Below are 21,394 nucleotides of genomic sequence, written 5' to 3' on the forward strand. Positions count from 1 at the left end.
GACTGGAAACAAGCTGACAGTGTTGCACTGATAAACTGCATCATATGGGATAGTGCTACTGGCACAAATATTGACACCTCTATCTAGTGAAGACGGCGACACTTAGTCTCCGCGTTTTTATCTTCCACCAATGAAAGGTGTGCCGACTGAAAATTGATTTTGAAGTTGCGCTGTCATTGTCATGATTCACCGTTTCCGCCCTTTCTGGACTTCATGGTCCATCAAGCACCACAATGTCGTATCCGCTATTCTACCAACATGGCCGACACCATTGAGAAGCCCGCTGTCTAGTGTTTCCGCAAGACCTGTCATTTCCTAGAAAACAAACACGCCCCCACGGCTCTGCGCCTCTCAATGCTAACTTTCCGTGTATTCGGCAAGTGCGTACCTAACTATTCCCTCTACTCCCTTTCTAGTTAGCGGTTCCCTAATAACCCGTCCTGGTATCATTTTGTGCCACTCCTCGCGCTTCCGCCTGAGGACACGTTCGTCCTTCTTCCATCCCGGGCCTTCGGTCCTGCTCCATTCCGTACTCACATTCTGCCTTCTGCACTGTGCGAGTACCTCGACTCCTCCCTGGTTTCTAGACCCATCCCGAACTTAAGACCATTACTCACCTGATCTTCCTGGAATACTGAACGCTTACCATCTCTCCGAGGCTGGTGTCCAGTCTACACACTGGAGACAGAAAATACCTGTCCGTACCTGTATAAGTCCCGAACGACCAGAAAGAAAGAAAGACCTCCGAGAAAGAAGACTTCTAAGGACAAACGGGTGAGACGAGGCAGAGTGTGACAGTTTGAGACGCCAAAGACTTGATATAGAATCCAATATGGAGGCTGCTGTCCAGGACCTCATGAGAGGAATGCAAGAATTAACAACAGAAGTTCATAATTTCAAAGCCGAACATGCAGCACTAAAACAACTCGTGCTATCCAGGGACTTGGCATTCCAGGAAAGTGCCTTGGTAGGGGGCATAGTGGACAAATACGACGGTTCCTCTAAGGCACTGCGTTCCTTCCTCGATTCTTTTCTGGTGCATTTCACATTTAAACCCTACTATTTTTAAACACCCAGGGCTAAAGTGGGATTTATAATCTCCCGTTTCTCTCTGGAAATGCTTTAGCCTGGGCAGCTTCCTTGGTGAATGCGGGTGACCCGCTCCTGGACAACTATGACGGATTTGTGGATGCCTTCAAAACCATGTTTGACCATCCTGAACAAGTGCCCAGTGCTCAGGAGAAGCTGCTGGAGTTCCAACAAGGAAACCAAGATATGTTGTCTTATGTAACCGCTTTAAGCCATTGGCTAAGGAGGCAGATTGGATCCAGGAGGCATGCTTTACCTTGTTTCATCGAGGGTTAAATGAAGAAATCAAGGATGAATTAGCTAGAGTGGCCCGTCCAGGTTCCTTCCAGGCTCTGATAGATTTGTCCTTACAAATCGACTTCCGTATTCAAGAGAGAAAGGCAGAGAAAAGAAAGACACAAACAGTACCACCAAAGGTTCCCGTGGATTATCCTAACCCTAAAGAAACAACCACTCCTCATTCCCCTGATCCCGAACCTATGCAACTTGGCTCCTTGAGGGGTCCAATCTCTCCACAAGAAAGGACTCGTAGGATCAACACTGGACTCTGTATGTTTTGTGCCTCTGATAAACACCTCATAAGAAACTATCCAATAGACCCACCCCAGCTTTTCGGGAAACACCAGCTCCCGATCTTGAACGGAGCCAGGCTTTGGGAGAAAGGTACTTGCTCCGCTTCTTCTCCTTCCTTGAACTCTCCTCATCAAAACACCTTGGTGGTACTACAGGCATCCTTGCCTACTGCCACTAAGGAGACGCATTCCATCCTGGCCCTAGTGGATTGTGGTGCGATGGGAATATTCTTGGAACACGAATGGACCTTGAAACACAATATTACTTGAGAATCCAAAGAAATTATCCAGGCGGTCGAAGGGATAGATGAGAAACCATTGTCTTCTGGACCCACAACCCAGCAAACCACGGAACTACTGTTTTCAATAAACAACCACCAGGTGATGCTACATTTTGATATAATAAAGGCAGCTCATTACCCAATGGTTCTGGGCATGCCCTGGCTTCAAAAACACAACCCATACATCAACTGGGCAGCCGGATCCTTGTGTCTAGGTTCAGAACTTTGTCTTTCTCATTGTCTATCCCGGAATTTGATGCAAACTATATCCGTGGAACCCCGGATCCCAGAACAACCCCCTATTTGTGTTTCCAACATTACCCAAGTACCTGAGATATATCAACAATTTTCAGATGTATTCTCGATCGCCATTGTTCAGTCACTATCTCCCCATCGACCAGAAGACTGTGCTATCGATACTGAAGTCACTGCAGTTATACCAGTTGGAAGGATGTTTATACTTTCAGAACCTGAGAAAAGAGCTCTATGTGAATACCTGGACACCAATCTCGCCAATGGAACCATTCGTCCTTCTAGGTCACCTGCTGGGGCCTCTTTGTTCTTTGTGCCCAAAAAGGACACCAAGGAACTCAGACCATGCCTGGACTACCGTGGTCTTAACCAATGCACCCTCAAGGACCGTTATCCATTACCACTCATCTCAGACATATTGGAAGCAGTATGCGGCGCTGTAATCTTTACCAAACTCGATTTACGGGGCACTTACCATTTTATCCACATAAAGGAAGGCGATGAGTGGAAGACTGCCTTCAGGACGCCCTTCAGTCACTTTTAATATTTGATTATGCCATTTGGTCTTGCCAATGCTCCAGCGGTTTTCCAGCGCTTCATGGATAGAGTCTTTTCAGACATGTTAATCCTCTTTATTATTGTTTACCTGGATTACATATTGATATATTCCAATGATTCCATACTACATCAAGAACACGTGACCTTGGTTTTACAATGCCTACGAGAGAACAAGCTGCTTGCTAAACCAGAAAAGTGTATTTGTCATGTCCCTACAGTCCATTACCTGGGATTTGTTTTGAGTTCCAAAGGAATAGAAATGGATCCCGCCAAGGTTGACTCTATCCTTTCGTGGCCGGCTCCTACAATAGTAAAACAGATCCAATATTTCCTGGGACTTGCACATTTTTATAGGAAATTCATTCCTAAGTTCTCTGCCATAGTACAACCTATAGTTGCATTGTTAAAGAAAGACATTCCTTTCAACTGGTCCGTTGATCAAGAGACTGCCTTCCAAGAATTAAAACAATATCCTGGCTCAACCTGACATCAATAAACCCTTCCTAGTAGAAACTGATGCCTCAGATTACGCTATTGGGGCAGTGTTAAAACAAGAATCCGAAGGCAAGGAAGAACATCCCATTGCCTATCTTGAACTTTGAATCCTAGTGAGACCCATTACTCTGTACTGGAGAAGGAATTGCTACCCATCCTGCAGGCTTTTACAGAGTGGAGTCATCTGCTTTTGGGTGCCAAATTCCCTGTACAAGTTCGAACTGATCACAGGAATTTACAGGTCCTGGAATCCGTGGAGTGCAGAAACAGTCGCCAGGCTCGTTGGGCCTTTTTCTTTGCCCAATATCAGTTTAACATCCATCATGTACCAGGAACAACCAACATAATCGCTGATGCCATATCTAGATGTCCTGATTACGAACCGGTTGAGGCCCATGTTTTTCCCAAGATGTTTCCCGACACTGTATTCGTAGCCCAGGCCAGCTCTCTATTGGACAATGTCCGTACTGAAACCCCACTTTCTGATCTCTGGAAGGATTACACCAAGACCAACCAATGGTCCCTGATTACTAAAGATGGTTACCTTTTCAAGGACAAGAGATTGGTTATACCTACGCAGACCCTGAGAACCAAGATAATAAACCTCTGTCATGATACCTTCCATTCCGGGCATCGGGGCATTAAAGCTACCCTTCATCTCATCCAGAGACATTTTTGATGGCCTAGAATGATTGATGGGATAAAGGCATACATCCAAGCCTGTGCTGTCTGCAGTCAGAACAAGTGTGACAATAGACAACCTGCTGGTCTTCTCCATCAACCTACATTGCCAAACCGGCCTTGGGAAATAATTGCCACCGATTTTATCATGGATTAACCTCCTTCCAAGGGTTCCACTACCATTATGGTTACCATCGATCTATTCTCCTATATGGCCCACTTCACTCCCTTGTACAAACTACCTTTGGCACAAGAAATGGCAGGGATATTTTTGAACCACATCTTTAGACTCCATGGTCTCCCTTCCAAAATCATTTCAGACGGTGGTCCTCAATACATTTCCCATTTCTGGAAGTACCTGTGCCAAATGTTAGGTATTGAACGTAGCTCATCTTCAGGATGCCATGCTCAGTCCAACGGGATAACCGAACGAGTAAATCAGACCCTAAAACAATATTTACGCTGCTTCGCTGCCAAAGTCTAGGATGATTGGTCAGTTTTAATCCCAGTTGCTGAATTTGCGTACAACAATTCTGACCACTCTGCTATCAAGACAAGCCCTTTCTTTTGCAGTCAAGGTTTCCATCCATCTGTCCTGCCAACTCTCCTGCCTCACTTCACCCCGGTTCTTTCGGTTGATTCCTGGATTGAGCATCTAGTCACTGTACATAAGGACATTAACAGTCATTTGGAAAAAGCCACGATGGATGTTAAAAGACATGCTGATACCAGGAGGAGACCCGGTCACATGTATGCCATTGGCGACAAGGTCTGGCTTTCCTCTAGACTCTTGCCTCGACACCTGCGGCCCAATAAGTTGGCCCCTCGATTCTACGGCCCCTTTTCAATAAAGGAAATCATTAACCCAGTGGCATATCGACTTCAATTAAAAGAATCCTGGAAGAAGATACATCCCATTTTTCACACTTCCTTGCTAAAACCGTATTCTCAATCCACCAGGACAGCTCATTGACCTACCCCTGTGCTCGTCAATGAGCAGATCGAATTTGAGGTCTCCAGGATATGTGATTCCAGATATAGGAGAGGTCGACTGCAATACTTGGTGGAATGGAAAGGTTATCCCCCTAACGAACGAACATGGGAACCAGTATCCAACATGAATGCCCCCCTTTTGGTACGGAGGTTCCACCTAACTCATCCAGGTAAACCCATTGGATTGAGGTTTAAGAGGGAGCACGCTGTCATGATTCACCGTTTCCACCCTTTCTGGACTTCATGGTCCATCAAGCACTGCAACGTTGTTTCCGCTATTCTACCAACATGGCCGACACCATTGAGAAGCTTGCTGTCTAGTGTTTCCGCAAGACCTGCCACTTCCTAGAAAACAGACACGCCTCTGTGCATCTCAATGCTACCTTTCCGAGTATCCGACAAGTGCGTACCTAACTTTTCCCTCTACTCCCATGCTACTGCCTTTCTAATTAGCGGTTCCCTAATAACCCGTTCTGGTATCATTTTGTGCCGCTCCTCATGCTTCGGCCTGAGGACACGTTCGTCCCTCTTCCCGCCCAGGCCTTCGGTCCTGCTCCATTCCGTACTCGCATTCTGCCTTCTGCACTGTGCGAGTACCTCGACTCCTCCCTGGTTCCTAGACCCATCCCGGACTTAAGACCATTACTCAACTGATCTTCCTGGAATACTGAACGCTTACCATCTCTCCGAGGCTGGTGTCCAGTCTACACACTGGAGACAGAGGATACCCTTCCGTACCTGTACAAGTCCCGAACGACCAGAAAGAAAGAAAGACCTCAGAGAAAGAAGACTTCAAGGGACAAAGATGTGAGACAAAAGGCAGAGTGTGACAGTCATCGCCGGATCCAACTTGGCAGCCCGCCTTTGTTAAAATCAGAAGAAAGATGAATATAAAAGTCATTAAGGTCAAAGAGAGTGTTTCTCTTGCCACAATGATGGAATGGAGTATCTAGTATCAACATGCATGGACACTTCATTTAAAGAAATTTACATAATTGGCCCAAATAATGTCAAGAGTGGAATCTCATGCTGTTTGTAGATATCATTGATGTTGTGAATATCAACTAATGGGGTAAATCGTTAAGTTGAAGAGAATTGGATGAAATATTTTGTCCTGAAGAAGGCCTGTATATTTATTCCCGAAAGGACACTAGGGATAGTGTCCAATGTAAAGTTGTGGCCGAAGCATGTTCACGATCTGAGCAAAGACCACAAATAATAGAAGTCTTTTGAGATACCTATGTATATTGATGTCCACTTAGTGACCTCTACCCCTTTATAACCTATTTTTTAGTCTTTTGTCACCTCTGACGAAAATGTATTGATTATGTCCAGTTTCTTAATTATTTTTAACTTTGATGAATTATTAATAAAAAATTAAGTATGAAATATAGATGTGGTTCTACGTTTTCTCTCATTGACCATGCTGTAAAATTGTGAACAATATATTGATCATGTGTGTTTGTCTGTTAAGTATGGTGTAAAAACCTCACCAATCTCAAACCTTGAACAGCATAGAGAGGGGTAATCAATTCTCTGTTCAATGTTTATATGGCTTTTGCAGCTCTCCCCTTTGAGAAATGAACCCTGATACCAAAAAATAGGGAGTGTACCTGTTTGTGAAGTGATGATGATCCTTCAGAGACATGCATCGGCCTTAACCGCTTTACAGAGGGCCGGCTGCGACTCCCGGCTTGCAGTTGTGGTAGTGGATATGCATCTTTAGCAACATATCCTCAAGCGATTTTTATTTTCCTCTTCCCATCGCGGTTACCACTGTTTGTGTTTGACATGATACACTCCTTCCTCTTAACTTCATGATACGTGTATATTTGTTTTGAGTAATCTCCTTGCTCATTTAGACGGATCCCAACAGAAGTGTTTGAATACAGTTGTTGTATATAGTATAGGATATGGGGGAAATTACGAATTTTAATAAGTTATTCCATAGGCGGTTCCTGTTTATTGTGTCATAGGAGGCATTAAAATCTACCAAGATAATATATAGACGAGATGCCTATTTTGTTTCTACTTGTTGGGTGAGATATTATAGTGTAATTAGATCATCTATGGTATAGCAATCGACTCTGAAACCTGTTTTATAGATTGATAGGAATTTATTTGTGTTTACCCACACTGTCAATGCCCACAGTATCTTAGTTGTAAATATTTTGCTGCTAGTGTCAAGTATAGCTAGTAATCGATAGTTGCTGGGGTTTGATTTCTCTCCTTTTGTGAACATGGGGATCAGGAGATGTTCTCTCCATGACAGTAGGATTCCTTTAGTTTTAATTCTATTAAAGAGATTACACAGTATCTCTGCCCAGAATCAGGGGTTGCTTTGTAGTTTATGTTTGGAAGACCATCTGGACTGGAGACCAATTTGTCACGCGACTCAGGGTCATGTCAGTTACCCAGTTGGAGTTGTGCAGATTGCATAAAGTCTGGAATCCTGAGAGATGTTACAAACTTTTTTATGTCATAGTGGGAACGTTTGGTATTCTGATAAAGAGCACATGCCTCACAGCACCTTCCTTCTGTAACCGCAGGGTGGTTCCTTAGATCCATGCCTCCCACTTAGCCTAGTCTGCAATGGCTTCATGCAAGGGGTAAGCCTGTTCCTGTACCTGCAAGCCCCAGGTACTGCCACAGCTCTCTGGGAAGAATGGAACTCTGTGTGTTCATTGTATTTGGAGGCCATTGATGGCTTTAACTTTCTGGCCAGCAGGAAATGTGCTCTGCTTCTAATATCCTTAAGGGTTGTAGCCTACCGCTTGTTCACGCTGGAGCCTGAGGTGAAGCAAGTGGATGGCTCTACTTTCACTTCCCTTAGCCGGTCAAGTGGCACAGCGAGTAGAGCGCTCGCTTTGACATCCGTGCAGAGCCTGTTAACGCAGGTTCGAATCGCGGCGGGGCCAAACTCAGCCCATCATCCTTCCGAGGTCGATAAATGAGCACCACACACCGTGGGTAATAATAAGCAGCGCTCAGATACCTGAGGGTTTGTAGCGCTATATAAATGCACATTATTATTATTATTATTATTATGAAGAAGATTTGGTCGACATTGAACAGTATTTTGGTAAGAAGGTGAACGTCATCCTCGAATGTCGCAAGTACTAAAATAAACTGCAATCTTCCACAGAGTTCATCATTGACTTTGATACATCCTTGAGAGATTTAGAAAGCAGGCATGATTTTGGTGTCATCTCTGACAAGCTTATCAGGGATCAATCAATGCTACATTGCGTTCACTCAAAAGTTCAGGAGGCCTTGTGGATGCATAATGACCCATCTCTGTAACAGGCCGTCAGGGTATCAAAAAAAAGTAGAATACTCCGTTTGATACAGGTAAGGACCCACAAAGCCTTACTCAAGGCTTTTTTACACCTTCCATTTATGTTACGGCTCATTGGAACACGAGCTCCCCCGTCTCAGGTAGAGTGGAGGGTGTGTGGATGTAGGGGTTAGGGTGGAGACAATTCTTGAAGAGGAGGATCTTGAGCACCTCCCTGAACTTTAGAAGCAAGGGGGACAGTCTAGTGTTGATGGGGCAGAGGTTCCAGAGTCTTGGAGTGTAAGCAGAGAAGACCTGTCTTCTGGTTCTTTCCTACCTACACCTTTCAGATCTTCACATGTTCTTACCTCAGGTGGATCGCTGGCTTCCAGAGATGCTGTGTTTCTCAATGAGGTATTTTGGGGTCTTCGGTGTGACAACCTTGTAGATGATGCAGCAGTGCAGTTCGATGATGTTTGGGGTGATGTGATCGAATTTGCAGAATGTTTTGATGAGTCATACTGCAGCATGCAGAACACATACCGGGGGGGGGCAGTGTAGTCACCAGAAGGCCTTCCAAAATGGCATTGACACCATCCAGGGGTAAGACTCCATTTTGTTTCTGTCCAAAGGCCTTGGTGCCTCTGGAAAAATATTATGGCCCAGTTGTCCTGCTTTAGAACAAGCAGGGTTCTTTCGTCATTCGACTTGACCCATGTTCAGCTAAAGAAGTCCTTCTTTCAGTAGCTTCCATGTCTTGTCAAAACGTCATTCATAGATACTCCCCAGTTTTCAGGAAAGGTGAAGGTCTGCTCGTAAATAATTAATGTAAAGTAAACATCAAACAGGGGGCGGGATGGGCTCTTCTCATCGAACATAAGGTACATGCAGGTGTACATCTCACAGTGTACAAGGAACTGTCAAAACACCTCTGTCCCCAGCAGGAGGACACATTCATTAAACTCTGTGAGGCAACAGAGTAGCAAATCCCAGATGTATTCATCAGAAAATCAGATGGCAAAAGCCAGTGTCTCTGTGTGGAACTCTATAGTTTAAATGTCAACATCATCTCTTGACATTATTCCCTTACCAAACATTACCAAATTAGTTCTTCTACTTACAGGTGCAAAGTTCTTCACGAAGTTGGATCTCTGTAATGCCTAATTAAGTGAGCAAAGTACGTCTACACCCAATCTTCCAAATCACTCACAGCATTTGTCACCTGTGATGTGGGTCTTTCAATATAATTGGATGCCATCGGGCCTCTCCTCGGGTGCCTTAGTTTTTCAATGACGAGTCATTCACCTTCTATACAATACTCTTCTTTCAAGTTGACTGAAGTATCCACAAACGAGGTAAGAGGATAAAGTATGTTTATTTACATAACATAATAAGCCGGGCACCCCGCACTGCGACTCGCACACATCCTCTCCAAAGCTCCGTCCCTTCACTCTCTCCAACCGTCAGATTGAACACTCGACTGTTCCAAACACAACATTCTACATCACGCGCAGGCGGGGAGCCACAGCCATATAGGATAACTACTAGAATACTACATCATCCCCCCTTCTAATATTGAATAATAAAAGAAAATAATATACAAAATTACACATTCTGATGCATAGCAATATCAACCAAAACCTTGTTGAAACCTACAAAAAGATAAATTTAACTGTACGCTTTATCTTCTCCTTATTTCTCCATTACGTAGTCTCTGGACCAAATCGGTAGTCTTTTCTCACTTGTACTACGCCACATCCTATGTTCAGAAATATCATATCCTCTAACCCCATGTTGCATATCTGCTTCCCCAACTTGTCTCACCATGTCACCATTCACATTCTCATTAAAATTTTGAATGTGATCATCACCAAATAAATCAATCACTCTTCCCTCATATCTAAATTTCCTATCTCTTTCATGTTTACCTTCCCACATCCATTTAATGACCCTATCCAAATACCATACAGATCCACCACTAACTCTGACCGCTCTCCTGAACACTTGTATCACTTTAACTGGCCTGCTGTACTTAGAGTCATCCTTTCTCACATTTCGACCAAACTTTATTCGCAAAAAATCTCCTGGTGAAATGTTCATTCTAGGCTCTTCTGGAGGCAACCTATTTTTGTCTTGATATGTGTCAGAACCTTTCTTTTTACCATTCACACTTGCCCTTTGATTAACCCATTCCGGATTAAGTAATGTGTTGGGGCTCTCCCCCTCATTAATTCAAAAGGTGAGACCTCCATTCCCCTCTTAACAGACATCCTAGTACTCCATATCCTCTCCTTGAGAGCCTCATCCACTGGCATAATGTTGGTCAAAGCCAATTCCACAGTCTCCAAAATCACACGGTTGCACCTTTCCACTAACCCATTGGTTTGTGGATGATACACGGTTGCACCTTTCCACTAACCCATTGGTTTGTGGATGATGCTGAAAATCTCCATTCAATTCCCGACTTTTTTGCAAATTCTCTCATTTCTTTACTTCTGAATTGAACTCCATTGTCACTAATGATTATTTTAGGAAATCCTTCCCTCCTACAAATCTGCATAATGAATTTAATTACTTCATCAGTATCAATTTTACTCACTGCCTTGACTTCAAGCCAACCTGAGTAATCAACCAAGACTATTAAAAACTTCTTTTCACCAACCAACCTCACATAAGGCCCAATAATATCAATCCCCACCATTTCCCATGGTGCTTCACCTTTACAAATATTAATCGGCTCTGACTTAATACTCCTGCAGCTCTTGTCGGTGTCTGGCATGGCCAACAATTTCTTATAAATCTCTCGATCATCAGATCCATACCTGGCCACCAGTACTTTAACCTCACACTTTAACCTCACATTGCTCTTTGTGCCAGTGATACCAGGATGACCCTGGTGTGCCTTTTCAATAAGCTCACCACATAACTTCTGTGGAGGAATCAATTTATCACCCCTCACTAAAAATCCATCCTCCATAGATAGCTCATCCTTAACTTCCCAGAATCTCAAACATCCTTCACTAACTAACCTTTTTTCAGGCCACCCTGATTCAGTGTACTTCTTGATCTCTTGTAACTCTCCATCCTTACCAAATTCCTCAATCCAGGTATCCTTGGACGTGACCTCAAACGCAACAGCCACCATTTCTTCATCCACATCCACCATTATCTAACTATTCTTCAACTGTAACCTTGACAAAAAATCAGTAACAACATTTCTCTTCCGCGGCACATATTTTACTGAAAAATTATAATCTTGCAGTTTAAAACTCAATTTTGCTAATCTTGGCGAAGCTTTGCACATTCCTTTCACCGTGAGAACTTCAATAAAGGGCTTATGATCCGTCTGAATTACAAACTTGCTTCCCCACAGATACTTCCTAAACTAGTTCACCGCCCAGGAACAAGCTAACAATTCCTTTTCAATCACCGAATACCTACTCTCTGTTTCAGAAATAGCTCTTGAAGCATAACTGATTATCTTCTCATTTGCATCTTCATCTACCTGTGATAAAACCGCTCCTAATCCACTCCCACTGGCATCCACCGTGATCTTTGTTAACCTCCCAAACTCAAATCCTCCCAATTCCAAAGAGTTACAAATTCCTCCTTTTATGCATTCAACCGCCTCATTACATTCATCATTCCATATAAACTTTGCATCCTTTTTCAACAACCTTCTCAAAGGTTCTGTCACTCTTGCGAAATTTCTCACAAATCTGTTATTTTATTCACATAACCCCAGAAATTATCTTAATCCATCTTTGTTATTAGGATTAGGTGACTCCTTAATCGTCTTCATGGCATCTCTTTTAGGCTTGTATCCTTTGCCATTCACCGTATGCCCTAAATATTCCACCTCTTCTACTCCAAACTTACACTTGCTTTTTTCAATTTTCAACCCAACCTCTTCCAATCTCTTCAACACTTCTTTCAATCACCTATCATGCTCTTCAGATCCCTTTCCAAATACAATAATATCATCCTGATATACAAGCGTTCCACTTAACTCCTTAAGAACATGCATCATAACCCTTTGAAATACTGCTGCCGCAGACGCTAAACCAAACGGCATACGTTTGTATATATATAGCTCATGTGGCGTGATAAAGGCTGTAATGTCCCTACAATCCTCTGTCAATGAAATCTGATGATAGGCGCTTGAAAGATCCAAAGTAGAAAACAAATCAGCATTACCAATGCGATTTAACATTTCAGATATAATAGGAAGAGGGAACGTATCGGTTATGATGTTCTTATTGACATCTCTCAGGTCCACACAAATTCTAGGTTTGCAATTCTTCTTCAACGCAATCACTATGAGGCTCACCCACTCAGATGATTCAATTTTTTCTAGAACTCCTTCATATTCCAATAATGTAAGTTCTTGCTCAACCTTGTCAGCAATAGCAAATGGAACTGGTCTGGACTTTGTGTTTTTAACAGGCACTGCTCCCTTCTTGAGACAAATCTTGTGTGCAAAATTCTTTAGCAAACCCAATTTTAATTGACCTTCACTTTTTCTATTTGTAGCTTCATTTTCTTGCACTTGACTACTGTTTACGACCAGAATTTGCTCTTCATCACATGGATCCAATCTGATTCTCAATCCAGCTTGATCTCTCCACCCTACTACATTCACGCCTTTTTCTGCAACATAAACTTTCACCTTGGCACGTCTGTCCGTAAATTGAATAATACAAGAAAACCATCCAATCATTTTGATCTTAGATCCTTCGAACCCACCAGGATTTCGTATGTCTGATGCATTCATCTTACTCTTGAGACCACGTGCAACCACATTCTGCCAAGTTCTTTTAGTAATAATTGTCCATGGTGAACAACTATCCACCTTCACTTTCAGTTTCCAATTATCAACAATCACTTCACAGCTCGGGCATTTAAATTCTCCATCTGGTAGCTCATGTATCAGGAACACCCTTTCTTCTTCCGATTCTTCCTCTTCATCCAAAATGGCAGAGACTTTCTTCCTCCTTCTGCATGTGACTGCAAAATGACCTCTTATCCCACAATTTCCACATTTCTGCCCTAGTGCTGGGCAATGTTTTGCATACGCATAATGACCAACTCTGCCACAATTATAACATCTGTCTCCTTCTCTAGGTTGAACATTCTGAAATCTCTGATCATTTTGTGCTCTAGGTTCATTCCTCACCCAATTCCTTTCTCTCTAGGAACTTCCTCTTTGCTCAAATTTTTTTGCCTTATTGCTTTTCCCTGCAGTGACTTCACCTCTGTCTTTATTTCTAGCAGTGGCTTCACCTCTGTCTTTAGGCCGCAGTACGTTAACCTGATCTTGTTCCTCTGTATCTTTTTCCTGTACCACTTTAGTACTTTGCCTCTGCATACTTTGCACAGCCTCTTCTTTCTTGCTCTTCATCTCCTTGGAGCACAATTGACTGTGTTCTACACGTTTTGCAATGGCTATAGTTTCTGGCAGGGATGGATTACCAACCATCCATAATCTGACTTGCACCAAGTTGTCCTTTGAGTGAATAATGATCTGGTCTCTGATCAACTCATCAAGGGTGATACCATTGCCAAATTGACAAGTTTGTGATAATAGTCTCAATGCTGAAACATATTCCTCTATGCTTTCATGTTCCTTTTGCACTTGTGTGTAGAATTTGTATCTATTTATGGCTACATTTGTTTCTGGAGCATAGTACTTGTCCAATTGTCTTATGGCTCTGTCATGCTCATCAGCATCACCAGCTTCATCTACAGTCAATTCTGGTAGCTCTCTGAACTTTCTTTGACCTTCTAACCCAAGTGCATGTAGCATTAGTAACTTCTTCTTCCGAGATGTGAGTTCCTCCTGCTCTACAGCTTGAATATAATTCAGCCAGAATTCTTTCCACTGCCGACTGCTGGTTATCCTGGAGTCGGCAAAAAACTTGCTGGTGGCTGGATACTGACGTCTTGCATTTTAAACTTTCTGTGGCCAGTTGAGGATCTTATATGTGACTAACAGTCACCCAATTTTCTTAAATATTTTATAATTCCTGTTATCCGGTTGTCATAAACCTTAATAACGACAAGTGAGGAAAATCTTTTTTTTTTTGTTTTGTTTTTTACTGGGACGAGGATGAAGGTGCTCCTTCTTCACCCTCCCCAGACTTCCTGGTTCAAACAGTACTCGCATCACGTGACCGCAAGCTGCTTGGCGGGTCCTTTACTCAAACGCGATGCTGCGCGCGTATTGAAGAAATCTATTCTGGCGAGCCTGAACGTTATGCTTACTTCCTCCGCCTCCGATTACCCAGGAACACCCGGTTGTCTGTTCTCCCTCCAGCCACAGCCTCCACTTCGTTTAAGATCCTCACACAGGGCTCCTCACTCACAACGGCACAAGTAAACGCTGAAGGTTGCGTTCACTCGGAGCTCCTGCTCTTCATTACGGGTTCGCTCGACACCGGGCTCATCCTCGTCGCCAACTGAAGTATCCACAAACGAGGTAAGAGGATAAAGTATTTTTATTTACATTTCACAATAAGCCCGGCACCCCCACTGCGACTCCCACACATCGTCTCCAAATCTCCGTCCTTTCACTCTCTCTAACCGTCAGATCGAACACTCGACTATTCCAAACACAACATTCTACATCACGCGCAGGCGGGGAGCCACAGCCATATAGGATAACTACTAGAATACTACATTGACATCTAAGCGTATAGCAATTCGGAGGACATACGTAATCACAGACTGCATGACATACCTTTGCAAGTCTGGATCCAGTGGCATGACCTTGCGTGAACACAAATGAAGATGTTTGCAGCAACTATGTAATTCCAATGAGACATCTTTGGATGTGAAGCATACCCCCAAATCGTTGGCCTCGGTAACCGAGGTCCAATGCAGCTCCAGGGAGATGTTGTTCCTTTCCAACTGTGACATCCGTCATACCTGTGCAGCACCTTATCACCCCATGTCTATGTCTATATGTTTGTTACGTGCCGAAAGCCCGCGGGCTTCAGGGCGTGGTGGACTGATGATGCATAAACCTACACAATAGCCTCAAGAAGAATCAAGCTGTCCTCGAGAAGGCTGTGCGCAATGCTTAAGGTTAGAATTCTAGAGGAATAGGAAGGTTTTCAATGCTTTCCTGAAACAAAGATAGTTGACCTCCAGTCTCAGTGCCGCTGGTAATTTATTCCAATGTATTGCGGCCTGAAATGGTAAAGATCTACCCCTTCCCGACTCCAGCTTAACCCTACACCTAGCGTCAAGTGGAGAGGATGAATATGTTTCTGAAGGTGACACTACAATGGCAAAGCAATCAGATGCTGATGGCCAATAGACCTTGCAAAGGGCAATAGTGGCCTAAAGAACGAAACCTCACTCCACTGACTGGGTACCGGGCTCCTCTATGACCAGTCTGCCTTTGCTCTGCCACCTGGCCTACCACGCACTTAGGGGCAGTAACTGTAACCTCTACAGCACCCCTGCCTCCTTGAACTTACCCAGAGCCATGATGCCCTGGTTGCACTTACTCAGAGCCATGCTGCTCTGATCGCACTTCCCCCTTTCATCTCCCTTGCACTTCTAGTGTCGCACTTGCACAATCCAAATGACAGAAGGCCTAGTAGGATAGTTTGTCTTGTTCTCTCTATGCCTTCCCTTACATGTCCTGTGGCGCCTAGAAACACTTGTGACTTGTGACACGTGTGACACGTTTGACCCCATTCTCCCTGAAGTAAGGTCGTCCAGCACACACCATACTGGTCCCTGCCTGGGTGCATCAAACATGCCCTTTGTCCATCCCTGCCTAAGAGGCCATCAGAGCCAGAGTTATATTATGTTATGTTACTTGGCATTTACATAGCACCTTATGTATCATTGGTATGATCTCAAAGCGCTGGTAGGTTGAATGCCCTCGGGAACCGCAGTTCAAGTCAGTAGAGAGAGGGAGAGTGTACTGTGGTGTGTGGGTGCACCAGATATGTGTGTAGCTGGTGTGGTCGTTGCATGATAGCCGCTTCAGTAGGTGTGGTGCTGAGGAGATCAGTTGCATGTTTTCAGTCTGGAAGGTGGACACCCAGACTGAGTACTGGCTGCGTTAGGCCTGAGGAGACGCTTAAGCTAGCCGGTATGCTCTCAGCTAGTTGTGTTTTATTAGGATGATGAGGTGTTCGTGGGGTCATGTAAGTATGAGAACAGCTAGGCCGAATGTGTCATAGCATAGCTGTGTTTTAGTTGAATGATGTTGTATAGGAGAGAGTAAGGGTAGTAGTGTGGTATGGTGGTTATCAGTAAAGCGCTTGCTACCAAGCATGAGAGCAGGACAGGGGGCGTACATAGCGGCATACATGTATAAAGCAACAGGATGGATAGGGCAAACATGTGATACAGATGATAAAGGTACATAGCATATACATAGCATACATAGGAGATACAGAGATATACAGGGATATTTCCACTCCATCCACTAACCTTTAGCACGATGATATTAGGCACACTTTCTAAATTCAACTATTCTACAGTGTCGCTATTAGGCACACTTTCTAGATTCAACTATACCACAGTTACTCTATTAGGCACACTTTCTAAGTTTGAACTTTTGGCACATTGACGCTACTAAGCACACTTTCTAAATTCAACTATACCACAGCTACGCTATTAGGCACACTTTCTAAGTTCAAACTTTGGCACAGTGACGCTAATTAGGCACACTTTCTAAAGTTAACTATACCACAGTTTTGCTATTAGGCACACTTTCTAAGTTCAAACTTTAGCACAGTGATGCTATTAGGCACACTTTCTAAATTCAACTATACCACAGTGATGATATTAGGCAAATTTTCTAAGTTCAAACTTTGGCAGAGTGACATTATTAAGCACACTTTCTAAATTCAACTATGCCACAGTGATGATATTAGGCACATTTTCTAAGTTCAGACTTTGGCAGGGTGACGCTATTAGGCACACATTCTAAATTCAACTATACCACAGTGATGATATTAGGCACATTTTCTAAGTTCAGACTTTGGCTGGGTGACCCTATTAGGCACACATTCTAAATTCAACTATACCACAGAGATGATATTAGGCACATTTTCTAAGTTCAGACTTTGGCAGGGTGACTCTGTTAGGCACGCATTCTAAATTCAACTATACCACAGTGATGATATTAGGCACATTTTCTAAGTTCAAACTTTGGCAGAGTGATGCTATTAGGCACACTTTCTAAATTCAACTATACCACAGTGATTAGGCATGCTCAATGATGTGACAGATATCCAATGCAAACACAATGCAGACTTCAATGCCCATCATGCAGCCACACCCCATTCCATTAAAATGGGCAACTGGATGAAGGTAAGGTTGCAATGGAAGTTCAGCGAGACCCTTCTGGCCTAGCAAGTAAATAGAAATGACACTGTGGTTGAATGGAGAAGAGCGTGGAAGGTCTCCAAAGTTGCTCTCTACCAGATAGGCCCAGATAGTCACACCAGCAGCGAACATCACGTCTAATAAAGTCCCATGGGTGGACAATGCTACAGATCCCAAGTCATTTACGTCCCATAGAAACCCCTTCCTGCGACTGACATTAACAAGTGACTCAAGCTCACTAGATGACACCAAAATGGAAGGTCTGCATCACATGGCCATTCAGGAATACAGCAACCCAGTTTCCACACCAATGTCTGAAATTTACCAGTTTCACAGAATGTACAAGAAAACATAGCCAACCAAAACCAGGGAATCGAAGACCGATTTCAGACCAATCAAAGAACGAGGTTCAAGCAGATCAGGTCGCACAACCACTAAACTAAAGGAAGCAAAGAAAAGGTCCAGGTTCTTACTATGGCTTTGAACTCTATTAACACTTAACCCCCAAAAGGCAGATCATGTAATGTACTGCGCGCTCCAAGCGCAGTTGGCCCGGCCCTTCCCCCCTGCTGCTTCACTGGTCCTCTTCTGGATCAGAAAAGAGCGGGTCAGAGATACAATGGAACACAGAAATGAGGTGCAATAAGGAAGAAGACGCATCGCAAACGCTGCGCTCTCACGCCAGGCTTACCCGGGTACCTCTTAAGACATTTGCACTTAATAAACCAGTGATGTACTAGTTTAGGGCTACCTATGGAAATTAACAATTGTAATGTGGATTAGCGGTTTGAAAACTGCATTGGGATTTGTGAATCATTTTACAACTTGCGGATTAAACTTTTATCGATATGCACATGTAAGAGGATAGTTGCACAGCCAGACCACCTAATACTCAAGTCTAAACTTACAGTGTATTCGACCATCCAGAGCATTATTATGCTGAAGCAGCAATCTGTACAATTGGAACCTCGCAACCCACTCAGGAATCAAGTCCTCAGTAAGAGTACTAGTATTTAACAATTTAAAAGAAGCAGAAGTGGAAGGTTAGATTCTAATTTCATTAATTCCACTAGTTCTATCTTGGCAGCTGCTATTGTTTTATATTGACTTAATTACATTTAGAAAATGGTACTGTATTGCAGAGAAAATAAGATATTTTACTGGAGAATGTTGGGAACTCGGTAGCTTGGGCTACTTAGGCAACATAGGTGCCAAATTATTTACCAATGTGCTATTGCATACTAACCAGTTATTAGATTAAACATATTGGAATTCGATTATAGTGCTGTTAGAGTTGAACAATACATGTGCCTTTAGAATTTCGATATTGCCGTTAGTATTGGCAGTACCAACTAAGAGATTTGTGCAGCATAAGCACTTTTTACAATGCTGCCAGCACAGCAATGTTTACTTACGTAAAGTGAGGACGAAGACGTCACACGCTGAATATGCGAGACGACACCACCGCTATATAAACAATTCTCAAAACATCACACGAAAACATCACACGGCTTGCCAGGGGTGAATCCTGACCGGAAACCCCAACACACTGCTTTTTTTAATGGAATTATAGGTCAATCTTAAATTTAACTTCACATTTGAACTAACAAATCACTCCTTCTCTGCTAAGAGAGGTGTTTGGAAGAGTCTAACTCGTCCTTCCAAACCTAATTTGATTGAATAATTTTGTACATGCTATTCAACTGTATGGCCACTTATTACATATTGGGAATACTACATTTACAACACATGCAGTTTGGATTTCCCCCAAAACACGGGGTGAAACTTTTTCTTAATATCAGAGCACTTTCATAGAGTGCAAACCCATACTTATCAGCAGTGTCATGCTGTTACTAACTTTGGCTTTACCGCAATAGGGATAGAAAACTACTACGTTGAACGACGAGTAATTGAGAAAAGAAAAGGATTAGGGTGTGTTTTATGTTGCAATTCACTACCTTAATGTGATTGTGAAAACAAGGTGCATGTTGAGACACAGCGTTATGCACATAATAAAAAGTTGCAAAAAAATTACTTTTGGGAATACCATGAAGGGAAGACAAATTTACTAACATTTAATAGCAACAAAAGCATGTACCGGATTCACGAGGGTGTGGGTGATCAACTTCTCTCCAACCTATTGTTGATGTAAAATTCGGCAATCTAATATGTCGTAAGGTGGACTGATGGCTCTTGCGAGGAGAAAAGTTAGTGTTGATTCATTAAATTAACTTTATAATCTAACATATTCTTTTATTGCATTTTTATTTCTCCCCATTTTTGTTTTTCTTTCATTGCTATTAATATTTATTATTTTCTGTTATTGTGGATTACATCATTCTGTCTGTCTCATAGATCATGTCCCCAACACATCTTTGGCCACAATAACACCAATGTAATGTTTTTGTAATATGGTAATGTCATTACGATGGTAACGAATTATGGGTAAATGAATGTTATTTTTCAGGTCATGGCTTGACTAATGCTGGATTCCCCTTTTACTGAAACTATTATGCTAATTTGATTTAATTGGTTTTGTAGAACTATTGATTTGGTTGTGATGTAATTGAATGGATCCACGAGTTTCTTGTTTAAGGCATTGATGTATTAGAAATCTCGTATACATGTATCGGGCGCAATTATAAGCTTGCGGACCGAGCGCAATTCATAAATATTGTTTAAACCCAATTTGAGAATTCAGCCGGGGTGATATGGTTTGAATGAAGTCTGGAATCCTGAGAGAAGGTAAACACTTTTGAAATTTCACACCTCCCTCTTCAACACTCTCACCCAAACACTTTCCCGCCCCCCTGGGGCTACTCCATCAGCAGCATGTACATTGCCCCTTCACCCAACATCTCGCTCATAGCAAGTAGCGCTACCTCATTCGCCAAACTAAAATAGGATTTATAGCACTTTTTAAAAATTATTTTACTGTATTTATGTTCTTTGTAAAGAGCACACACCATCTCACTGCAACTTCAGGGATCACTGGAGTCAAGGTTACAGAAAAGGTAAAACAATACAGAAGCAATCTCAAGGAAATACTAGGTTGGTTTTGGTCCAATGTCAAGGTAAAGGAAGGAATTTACAAAGTGCTCAAACTTGAGTGTGTACAGTGCATCCCCCAAAAGGTTTGGATATCAACTTGTTGTGGGGTGCAGGCTGTAATGCTTCCATTGGCTTATAAGAGAGAACTAGTTTTCTGCAATTGTGAGGCAAGTGGCCATGCAGGGCTTTGTGTACAACACATTTTTGTGAGAGAGGCTGCAGTAGATGTCATTGCAGTAGTCATTCAATGAGAATGATGGCCGCAGCATGGAGAATGGGAATCCATTGATGATTGGTCAGGGAAGAGGCAGGATTCCTTGAAGGTTAAATAAGTGGAAGAAGAGATCAGTGACAATATTATTTAACTGTCAGGTAAATATTAGCTATGCATCGAATTTGAGGTTCAGTTTGGGCCTTCTATGTGGAAAACCCATAGATTGTAGCCAGTCAACAGACGAAGATTAGCGATTAGACATGAGTGAGGTAGTTCATGATTTGGTGCCTGCTTAGAGAAGTGTCTGTAGTTAATGGCATATAATGGCGAATTCAAGATCATTTGCGTTGTCACACTAGAAATGTATTTTATGACGTTATCTGTCCCTGTAATCTACTGCACAATGGAAAAAACTACTAGGACAGTAACAATTTGATAAGTAAATAGATTGGTTTGGTTTGGTTTATTATTTGTAATGCACGAGCATACCCTAAGGTAACAGGGTCTAGAATTAAAACTAAACAAGGTAATGTGCCTTCAGTGGATCATTACATTACAAAAAATGAGAAAGCTAATG

This window comes from Ambystoma mexicanum, chromosome 1p (assembly GCF_040938575.1).
Source record: "Ambystoma mexicanum isolate Mex_15411 chromosome 1p, UKY_AmexF1_1, whole genome shotgun sequence".
NCBI lineage: Eukaryota > Metazoa > Chordata > Amphibia > Caudata > Ambystomatidae > Ambystoma > Ambystoma mexicanum.